At 47.8% G+C, this 10,001-nt stretch overlaps 1 non-coding gene and 2 pseudogenes across 1 annotated transcript; all 3 read right to left on the bottom strand.

Annotated features, from left to right (window-relative positions):
* Positions 1 to 887: 887 nt before the first annotated feature.
* On the bottom strand, positions 888 to 1,051 carry LOC132118721 (U1 spliceosomal RNA). Its single transcript, XR_009425949.1, has one exon. It is a non-coding gene; the product is annotated as a U1 spliceosomal RNA (small nuclear RNA).
* A 352-nt stretch (positions 1,052 to 1,403) lies between these two features.
* On the bottom strand, positions 1,404 to 1,579 carry LOC132118832 (U2 spliceosomal RNA; annotated as a pseudogene).
* Positions 1,580 to 6,982: 5,403 nt separating this feature from the next.
* Positions 6,983 to 7,142, bottom strand: LOC132118865 (U2 spliceosomal RNA; annotated as a pseudogene).
* Positions 7,143 to 10,001: the final 2,859 nt, after the last annotated feature.

Below are 10,001 nucleotides of genomic sequence, written 5' to 3' on the forward strand. Positions count from 1 at the left end.
CGACAGGCCACTAGGTGGCGCTGTAAGCGGAAAAATAAGAAAATTGAAATGTAAAAGGACCATCAAACAAAGATGGAAACACCTGAAACGCTGTGTGATGGTAGTACCCTCCCCCGTCTGCAACGTCACCGGGCCTCGCCCCGATCGGCCTGACGCTGGCTCTGCGGCGACAGAGAGTACGGCATCGCTCGTAACTCCCAAACGGTTCGTCGCAGAGCCACGTGCCTTATGTCATCGGAATCCTTGGCTCGAGCCGAACGAGATGCAGGTCTCAGATTGGCTCGTCGCTCTGACGAAATTTTCGGGTATTTGGGATTTTGTCGAAAACCTTCTTTTGCAAACTAGCGGCAGGTATTTGGCCCAGTCCCACCCAGATCAGCACAGAATGCTTCTCTGGAGTCTGACTGTCAATAATCATCCAAAAAAAGTGGAAATTTCCATTCACCTTGGCGAGGGGACCTCAAAACGTGCCAAGGTGGTGTGGCCGAGGTGGCTCAAATGGCTATAACTCCAGGAAGGAGTGAGATCCCTTCACCCAAATCGGCACACTTGTGCAGGGGCTCAGTCAGCGGTCAGGTGTAAAAGGGCGCTGCGACAGGCCACTAGGTGGCGCTGTAAGCGGAAAAGAACTAATATGATTTGAAAAAGCACAACGAAAAACAAACATGGAGACAGCTACAGCTAGGCTGCAGTCAATCCAATCGACTTGCAAAGTGAGGTCTGTGCAAAATTCGAACTAAACCACACACCAGGGACCGATATTTCAAGAGCGTAAGTGATTTTGTTTCATGAGCTCAAAACACATACCCAGCATGTGGCAGGACTCATCATTCTGAAACTAAAAAGTAACTGAGATAGATCTTTCTGCTTTGTTTCACCAGTTAATTCAGGGGAGAGCGCGAACGCAGTCCCCCACTACCATAAATTATGCAGTCGAGATTCCCACATTTGGGGAATTCGCAGGGGTCAGCATGGCCGTAGTGCAATGGACAAGCCTCGCCCTGGGTGAACCGCCTTCTTGATCATGGTGCCTCCCCTGCCAGGTAAGTATGAAGACCCAGGCGGCCAGCCAGAGGTACAATTTGCGTCTCTACCATCCTCACCAACGGTTAGCCCTCCGTAAACCCCAACAAAGGAAGGATGGGCGACTTCCATTACTGGCCTGGAAACTGCTTCCCAACGCTGGTTTTAGTTGACTCCCTTTAACCAAACACACCGAATTCGATACATCACCTCGTCAGTGAAAGACTCCGAGACCTCAGGTGGGAGCATCGTTAGTGGAAGAGTCCAACACCTCAGGGGGGTGCCTCAGAAGAGAGTCCGCAATAAACCACAGGACCTGCAAAGGCAGACCTCATTACTTGCTCTGCTATTCGTCACAATAAATGGCATTCCCGAAAAAGGGAAAGCACACCGTTCCTGGAGACACTGCAATACCAGGCCGATGCGTGGAATGGACGGAGCAAGCCCCGGCTCCAGCTCCGTGATCTAAAAATCCATTTAATATGTGGTCCCCGGATGGGGGACGTATCAGATATTAAACTGATAAGAACAGATTTTTTTCTTTCGAAAAAGTTTTATTGTCACTATTTACATTTTTTTCATTTGCATTTTTACTTTCACACACATTTTTTTCTTCAAGCACACATTAAAACAAGCCATATAATATATAATAAATACACATGGTAAAATGAAAGAAACAATCATTGTTAAAAAAAAATTTGATTAAACCACAGTGTTTTGCTTGTTTTTAAAAGTCCATATTTGAGGTGTGTTTACAAGGTGCGATCGGATTCAAAAGTAAAATACAAATTTAAAAAGCAAACAAGCCTCATATGCATGTTAATAAAACCAATTTCATTGATAAAACACAATAAAAACCAATTTATTGGATAAAAACCAATAAAAAAAAAAAAACATCTGTTGTGCAAGACCGGGGATGAGTCCTTATCAAGTCGGTCTTCACCCCACTCTCCAGAACAGGGACATGAGATGCTGCTTTACAGGCTCAGCGGAGATCCCCTCTCCTCCGGCCCGCTGTTCCCGTAGCCAGAATGGTGAGGGTGCATCTACGGGCAGCCAGGGTCGGTGCCTGCCGGGACCCTCTCTGTGCGGCCCCGGCCCCCCCGTCCGAATATCGTCGTCCGGTACCCCTGCAGCATTGATGTTACCTTTAGCTCGCATGCATGGAGGGTTACCGTAACGCGTTTCCCCACCAGCAGGTTTCTGGTGGCCCAGATGGCATCCTTGATGACGTTGAGGGTGAGCCAGAGCGAGGTGAATTCCTGTGCTGTCATGTCGTTCAAGCCCCGGCCCACCCCAAGGATGGCGAGCTGGTACCCGAACTGGGCCCCACCTGCTGGTAGGCACGGGAAATACAAGGGGCCGGTCTTGGCCCACAGGTCCCGCGCAGCGCCGCACTCCCAGAGTAGGTGGTGGACGGTCTCCAGGGAATTGCAGCCGGACCGAGGGCAGATGGGGTTTTTGGCCATGCCTCTGGAGTGCATAACCGCCCTGACCGGGAGGATCTCATGAGCCACCATCCATGATAAATCCTTGTGCCTGTTCTGGAGAGCGGGGTGAGCAGCGTTCCTCCAAACTTGTTTGGCCTCACCTAGTGTGAGGCCTGGAACTGGACTCACCGGTTCCCGGTCCTGCACAACAGAAATGAGAGACTTGTGTTTAGTTAAAATGGTGACATCTTCACTCTCTAAAAGATATTTCTTTAAAAAATTTTTTATAAAACTGTACTCTTTAGGCAAGTTAAAAGACACTGGGGTTTTCAAGTCTACTGGTAAAATTTTCAATGTTCTTAGGTAAGACCCCATCCAAAATCGCACCATTGCAGCCGTCTTGATTTCTTTGGATGGGGTCATGGCATAACTAATGTGCAGGGCGGTGAAGCGGCTGCCTAAAAACAGGTGGGGGTCTGGGAGGCCTTTTCCACCATTCTCTGGCCTTTTCTTGATGGTCTCCCTCTTCAGGCGCTCCCACTTGGACCCCCACAGGAAATAAAACACCGCCCTCTCCAGTCTCACCAGGAACCGCCGAGGGGGGCTAAAAACAGAACAGACAAGTAAAATCAGAGGTAAAATCACAGATTTAAAAATTAAAATTTTACCTTCAATTGTCAACTGTCTTAGTCCCCAAAACCCCAGTCTTTTCCTAGCTTTCCCTAGCAAGTCAGTCCAGTTGTCTCGTCCACCTCCGTCTTTATCAAATTTAACGCCTAAAATCTTAAAATCATTGTCTTTAAAAACCAAATCAAGTCCTCCTGTGTCCACGTCTCCCCACGGCCCGAAGAGCTGGGCCTCGGACTTGTTTCTATTGAGTTTGGCGCCCGAGGCCCGACCGTACCAGTCAGTCAAGTCCAGTGCTCTTCGTATGGATAAAAAGTCTGTGGCTAAAAGAGTTACGTCGTCCATGTATAAAGCACAGGTCGCCGTCAGTCCACCCGTCCCAGGAACGTCCAGTCCTTTGATCCATTTGTCCCTTCTCAAGATCTGTGCCAGTGGCTCGATGCAAGCCACATACAGAAGAGGAGATAAAGGACATCCCTGACGGACACCACTGTGTATGTTCACAGCTTTGGAAAGATGCCCATTTATTAGAATTTTGCTGACTATTCCCTTGTACAGCAGTCCCACCCAGGCTATAAACCTCTCTGGAAACCCCATTTTATCCAGTACCTGGAAGAGGTACTGGTGCGAGACTCGATCAAATGCTTTTTCAAAATCTAAATTTAGGACTACTAGCCGAATATTTCTGTCTCTCGCGTAACAGATGGCGTCTCTAATCAGCACTAGGTTGTCTGTTATCTTTCTTCCGGGCACAGCACAAGCTTGATCCGGGTGGATCACGTCCTCTAAAACAGTCGACATGCGTGTCGCTAAAATCTTACTAAAAAGTTTACCATCGAAATTTAAAAGCGTGATTGGTCTCCAATTTTTTAAGTCAGTCCTGTCCCCTTTTTTGTACAGTAAAGACACTATCCCTATCCTAAAACTGTCGGGTAGTCTGTCAAGAGTCTCAAAGTTGTTAAAAACAGCCAATAATTCATGTGCTAAAATATCCCAAAAAGTAAGATAAAACTCTAGGGGAAGTCCATCTGCTCCTGGGGACTTCCCCTTTTTAAAACCTTTAAGAGCTTTATGTAATTCTAAAATAGTAAAATCTTGGGATAAAAACTTATTTTGGCCATTAACATTCTTGACTAAAAAATTTAAAACTTCCCTTGCCGTATCGTCGTGTACATCTTTTTTACAATACAAATCCTCATAAAATCCCTCTACATTTTTTAAAATCTCTTCTGTTGTGTTTGCATCCCTCCCTCCTACCTTAACCCTGGTTATTGCCCCTCCCCTTGTTATTATCTTTTTAAAAAAGTAACTTGTACACTTTTCACCTTCCTCAATTTCTCTTTCTTTGCTTCTTAAAATAACACCTTTACTTTGGATACGAGATAAAACTGACATTTCTTTTTTTACATCTGTTATTTCTTGGCTAAAATCAAAACCATTATTTAAAAGATTAAAATATCTTTGTAATCTTTTTTGCAACCCCATCATGCATCTCTTTTCCCTATTCTTTTTATCTTTCCCTACCTTCCTAAAAAACTGTCTTGTCCGGTCCTTTACCATTTCCCACCACTGTGCACGTGTCTCATAAAAGTCTTGGAGGGTCTGCCATTGGCTGAACTGCTCCCTATATTCTCTAACCACTTCTTCATCCACCAATAGGGAACAGTTCAGCTTCCACATCCCTCCTCCTACCGTCACACCCGGGGAAAGTGAAAGGGTGCAAGACAGCATCATGTGATCAGAAAAAAAGAGAGGGGTCAATGTTGTATCGGTTGGCGGGCAGTCCCTTGCAAAAACATAGTCAATTCGAGAGGCTCTGGCGCCATCACCACTGAACCAGGTGAAGCCCTCCTCTCTTTGATGTAGTTGTTTAAAACAGTCAACTAACTTAAAATCCTTGACTAAATTTTGTAATAAAACCGATGTCTTATCGACCTTAAAATCTTCTCCTACTCTCTTCCTATCTGTTTTTGATAAAACACAGTTAAAATCCCCTGCTACTATTAGGGGAGCCCTGCCTAACATGTGGGGCTGCAGGTCTTCTAAAAGCTCATACCTGTCATTTTTTTCTGTAAAACCATACACGTTAAGAACCTTAAAATCTCTCCCTAAAAAAGTCAGGTTTGCTAAAAGAGCCCGCCCTTCCCTCACCACAGTGCTATCCTTCACCGTGATGTTTGAATTTTTTATTAAAATAGCGACACCATCATTCTTGTTGAAGTTGGAGCCACTCCATATTGAGGGCCCCATGGTCCACATCTCCTCCAACTTCCTGTGGTTACTTAAAAAGGGCAGAGCACACTCTTGCAGTAAAAACAAATCTGACTTAAAAGACTTTAAAAGGGATAAAATGCTCTGTGCTCGCAAGGTGGACCTCACACTTCTTACATTTATGGTAGAGATAGTGAGGGCCATGAGCAGTATGGTTAAAACAGTATGAGACATTTAAACAGAAGACTAAAAGACTACAAAAATATGCTTAAAATCATGTTTTATCTTGTTTCACCTGCTCTTCCTTTCTCCCAGATGAACTGGGGCCCGGAGAGCAGGTGCTCGACACATCGGGTGCTACAGAGAAGCCCTCTTGTAACTCCCTAGGCGACGATGTTCTTAGCTTGATGTGCAAAAAGGAAACCTCATTTGGGGATTCTAGGGGCCACATACGTTCTTGATCTTCCAAATCGGAACTATCAAGCCGCTGTGCTGCCCTAGCTTTTTTCTCCTCTGTTTCCACCAGAGGAGATCCCGCAGGTCTTTTTTGCACTTGAGCATTTGGGAGTGAACACTCAAATTCACTCCCACTGGATTCCTGCACCAAATCTGACACCGTTTCTAGGGAAGAGCTTGTTTCTTCCTCGCTCACTTCTCCTTCCGTGACTTTTTCCAGTTCAATATCTGACTCCGCCCCTGTGGCCGCCCCACTTCCTCCTTCCTGCCCAATCCCTGAGGCCGGCTGGGGATTTGAAATTCCCGCCAAAACCTCAGGGACCGCCTCCTCTTTCCTTTGTTCATTCGTTTGTTGCCCATGTGGGGCGGCCATTTTGAGCTTGTTGGCAAAACTTTTAGGGCAGTCTCTGTAGAGATGGTTTGTTTCTCCACAAAGATTACACCGTCTGCCATTGGTACAATCATCAAAACTGTGACCAATTTCTCTACACTTCCCACATATTAACTCTTGGCATGCTTCAGCGAGATGACCAAACCTGCAACACTTCCTGCAGAGTTTGGGCATTCCTTGATAATGTATGTAGCCTCTGTTCTCTCCGAGCACAATCATGGAAGGCAGATGTTTCAGGCCCTGGTAGCCCCCAGCGTCTTCCCATTGTTTAATGGGAATTCGCCAGGAGCATGTCCAAATGCCATCTTCATCCAACACTTTGACAGGCTGGCCTCGCACAGTGCAAAATCTACCCAACCAAACACAAATATCATCTCCAGTCACTGTTTCATTGAACATCCTGACAATCACAGTTTTAAGTGTGTTATCCGAAAGTTTCTCGACAGTAAACATGGAGAACTGGGCTTTAACTGAATCAAACCTTTGCCAAAAGTCATTAAGCAGGGAAGCGGTTTTAAAACTGACATCAAATCCTTTGTTCAAGGGCAGAGTCATCAAACAATTCTGGTCGTCAGATCTAAAAGCTAAGGTCTTTTGGATCAGCTTCCTTGAAAAGTCCATACGGGACATTCCAAGGAGCTTCCCCTCAACCTGCCTGAATAAAAAACGCACGCTGTGGTGCCTCCGCACGCCGGCACGAGCAGCCGACATGATGGAGGCACCAACAGCCTAAAAACTTAAAACAACAATAAATACAACAATAAATAACCAAATAAATAATTAAAAGACCTTACCTTAAAACTTGTTGGAGCCCGAAGCAGCAGAATTCAATGTACCTCTCGAAGTTGTGTGACTCAAGATATAAAAAGATCTCAAGTCAGGAAACCTCCAAGAGGCGATCGCAGTCTCAACCGTCCGACAAGATACGTGATCTTTGCCAAAAGGCCGAGAAGCGATAAGAACAGATACTACACTTGATCTTAGCCAAAAGGCCGAGAAGCGATGTTGATTTGATGCAGCGGGGAAGAAGCCGGACACGACGATGCCCATCTCGGCTTTGGTAAGTCTGGGAGACCTGAAACGCTGTGTGATGGTAGTACCCTCCCCCGTCTGCAACGTCACCGGGCCTCGCCCCGATCGGCCTGACGCTGGCTCTGCGGCGACAGAGAGTACGGCATCGCTCGTAACTCCCAAACGGTTCGTCGCAGAGCCACGTGCCTTATGTCATCGGAATCCTTGGCTCGAGCCGAACGAGATGTAGGTCTCAGATTGGCTCGTCGCTCTGACGAAATTTTCGGGTATTTGGGATTTTGTCGAAAACCTTCTTTTGCAAACTAGCGGCAGGTATTTGGCCCAGTCCCACCCAGATCAGCACAGAATGCTTCTCTGGAGTCTGACTGTCAATAATCATCCAAAAAAAGTGGAAATTTCCATTCACCTTGGCGAGGGGACCTCAAAACGTGCCAAGGTGGTGTGGCCGAGGTGGCTCAAATGGCTATAACTCCAGGAAGGAGTGAGATCCCTTCACCCAAATCGGCACACCTGTGCAGGGGCTCAGTCAGCGGTTAGGTGTAAAAGGGCGCTGCGACAGGCCACTAGGTGGCGCTGTAAGCGGAAAAATAAGAAAATTGAAATGTAAAAGGACCATCAAACAAAGATGGAAACACCTGAAACGCTGTGTGATGGTAGTACCCTCCCCCGTCTGCAACGTCACCGGGCCTCGCCCCGATCGGCCTGACGCTGGCTCTGCGGCGACAGAGAGTACGGCATCGCTCGTAACTCCCAAACGGTTCGTCGCAGAGCCACGTGCCTTATGTCATCGGAATCCTTGGCTCGAGCCGAACGAGATGCAGGTCTCAGATTGGCTCGTCGCTCTGACGAAATTTTCGGGTATTTGGGATTTTGTCGAAAACCTTCTTTTGCAAACTAGCGGCAGGTATTTGGCCCAGTCCCACCCAGATCAGCACAGAATGCTTCTCTGGAGTCTGACTGTCAATAATCATCCAAAAAAAGTGGAAATTTCCATTCACCTTGGCGAGGGGACCTCAAAACGTGCCAAGGTGGTGTGGCCGAGGTGGCTCAAATGGCTATAACTCCAGGAAGGAGTGAGATCCCTTCACCCAAATCGGCACACCTGTGCAGGGGCTCAGTCAGCGGTTAGGTGTAAAAGGGCGCTGCGACAGGCCACTAGGTGGCGCTGTAAGCGGAAAAATAAAAAAATTGAAATGTAAAAGGACCATCAAACAAAGATGGAAACACCTGAAACGCTGTGTGATGGTAGTACCCTCCCCCGTCTGCAACGTCACCGGGCCTCGCCCCGATCGGCCTGACGCTGGCTCTGCGGCGACAGAGAGTACGGCATCGCTCGTAACTCCCAAACGGTTCGTCGCAGAGCCACGTGCCTTATGTCATCGGAATCCTTGGCTCGAGCCGAACGAGATGCAGGTCTCAGATTGGCTCGTCGCTCTGACGAAATTTTCGGGTATTTGGGATTTTGTCGAAAACCTTCTTTTGCAAACTAGCGGCAGGTATTTGGCCCAGTCCCACCCAGATCAGCACAGAATGCTTCTCTGGAGTCTGACTGTCAATAATCATCCAAAAAAAGTGGAAATTTCCATTCACCTTGGCGAGGGGACCTCAAAACGTGCCAAGGTGGTGTGGCCGAGGTGGCTCAAATGGCTATAACTCCAGGAAGGAGTGAGATCCCTTCACCCAAATCGGCACACCTGTGCAGGGGCTCAGTCAGCGGTCAGGTGTAAAAGGGCGCTGCGACAGGCCACTAGGTGGCGCTGTAAGCGGAAAAATAAGAAAATTGAAATGTAAAAGGACCATCAAACAAAGATGGAAACACCTGAAACGCTGTGTGATGGTAGTACCCTCCCCCGTCTGCAACGTCACCGGGCCTCGCCCCGATCGGCCTGACGCTGGCTCTGCGGCGACAGAGAGTACGGCATCGCTCGTAACTCCCAAACGGTTCGTCGCAGAGCCACGTGCCTTATGTCATCGGAATCCTTGGCTCGAGCCGAACGAGATGCAGGTCTCAGATTGGCTCGTCGCTCTGACGAAATTTTCGGGTATTTGGGATTTTGTCGAAAACCTTCTTTTGCAAACTAGCGGCAGGTATTTGGCCCAGTCCCACCCAGATCAGCACAGAATGCTTCTCTGGAGTCTGACTGTCAATAATCATCCAAAAAAAGTGGAAATTTCCATTCACCTTGGCGAGGGGACCTCAAAACGTGCCAAGGTGGTGTGGCCGAGGTGGCTCAAATGGCTATAACTCCAGGAAGGAGTGAGATCCCTTCACCCAAATCGGCACACCTGTGCAGGGGCTCAGTCAGCGGTCAGGTGTAAAAGGGCGCTGCGACAGGCCACTAGGTGGCGCTGTAAGCGGAAAAATAAGAAAATTGAAATGTAAAAGGACCATCAAACAAAGATGGAAACACCTGAAACGCTGTGTGATGGTAGTACCCTCCCCCGTCTGCAACGTCACCGGGCCTCGCCCCGATCGGCCTGACGCTGGCTCTGCGGCGACAGAGAGTACGGCATCGCTCGTAACTCCCAAACGGTTCGTCACAGAGCCACGTGCCTTATGTCATCGGAATCCTTGGCTTGAGCCGAACGAGATGCAGGTCTCAGATTGGCTCGTCGCTCTGACGAAATTTTCGGGTATTTGGGATTTTGTCGAAAACCTTCTTTTGCAAACTAGCGGCAGGTATTTGGCCCAGTCCCACCCAGATCAGCACAGAATGCTTCTCTGGAGTCTGACTGTCAATAATCATCCAAAAAAAGTGGAAATTTCCATTCACCTTGGCGAGGGGACCTCAAAACGTGCCAAGGTGGTGTGGCCGAGGTGGCTCAAATGG

The sequence above is a fragment of the Carassius carassius genome, chromosome 37 (assembly GCF_963082965.1).
Source record: "Carassius carassius chromosome 37, fCarCar2.1, whole genome shotgun sequence".
Lineage (NCBI taxonomy): Eukaryota > Metazoa > Chordata > Actinopteri > Cypriniformes > Cyprinidae > Carassius > Carassius carassius.